This window comes from Penaeus chinensis, chromosome 27 (assembly GCF_019202785.1).
Source record: "Penaeus chinensis breed Huanghai No. 1 chromosome 27, ASM1920278v2, whole genome shotgun sequence".
Classification (NCBI taxonomy): domain Eukaryota; kingdom Metazoa; phylum Arthropoda; class Malacostraca; order Decapoda; family Penaeidae; genus Penaeus; species Penaeus chinensis.
The window spans coordinates 25,951,961-25,953,359 of NC_061845.1; positions in this window are offsets into that span (position 1 = coordinate 25,951,961).

Genomic DNA, 1,399 nt, shown 5'->3' on the forward strand with positions numbered 1-1,399 from the left:
CACACATATACACACACATACACACACATATACACACACATACACACACATACACACACATACACACACATACACACACATACACACACATACACACACACCTGTACCCACACCCGCACCTGTACACACACACACACACACACACACACACACACACACACACACACACACACACACACACACACACACACACACACACACACACACACACACACACACACACACATACACACACACACACACACACACATTTATGTATGTATACAAAATTTATTTTTCGTAAATAATTGAAAAGTGATATAAATTGATATTAACATGAATGGAAACATTTGATTTAGTATTTCTGCCTTTTAAGTTCTTGGTTTTTAGAAGATATTCTGTGATAATTTTGTCAGTAAATCTTTAAGACTATTTTGAGCATATTATAAGCACTTAAATTACATAAAGTATAATATTTATCAATCTGCACATTGACGTATACATATTTTTTATCTTCTTTCTTTAGCAGATGTATCTTTATTTCCTGCTTTATTAGAAATCATATCGGGCAGTTTTGAAAAGACAGCCAAACGAACACTCGCTTGAAATTGCATAACGTCCTTCATATTTCTCAGTGATCATTCATAACATCAAAATTGTCTTGATGATATAAGTGATAAGAGAAAAGATATTTGAACGCGTACAGTATGTTTGGTGTAACTGCTTCCATTAGCGTTGTGAGAAACTACTGATTCTATGTTTGTTTAGGGTGTCGTTACTTGTAAGGTATGATTTTAATGTATGGTAACATCTGTGTGTTCTCCAAGCATTAGCATTGGCAAGGAATTAATATTACAGATAAAAATGCAAGTATTTGGTGATTCAATTCTAGTTTTTAAGATAGGTAATGATTCAGATTTAAGATCGCATGTTTTGTAGAACAGAGAGATCTGTACTTTTTCGCCTCTCAAAATGTGAAAACGGCTTATCTTTGAGAAATATTGTAGGTGGTAACAAAGATGCAAGCTTCCTGTATACTTTTCTTTTTATGATATTGAACTACCATAAGGTGATAAATCTGATCTGAGCTTAGTAGTCCGTTTTATAGTTTGGTACCTGTTTGATACATGAAGGTATTCCTTGTATACATGTGTAGGAGTGCAAAGACATTTGAAGTGTTTTGCTTATTTAGTTTGTGTAGATGGAATGTGTATAATCTTGTGGAGTTTGACGAGTGCAGTTGTTGATGTAATTATTGAGTAACACTTGATTTTGAAGTCCATCAACACTTTACAGTTTATCAGTTCAATGAATATATATATTTGACAAAGAAATATGTAAATTCTGGAGTGAAAGATTTCCTTACTGTTGAAGCTTAGTTGTACCTCTCTGTAGCTAAAGAATTTTGTATGATGCATTT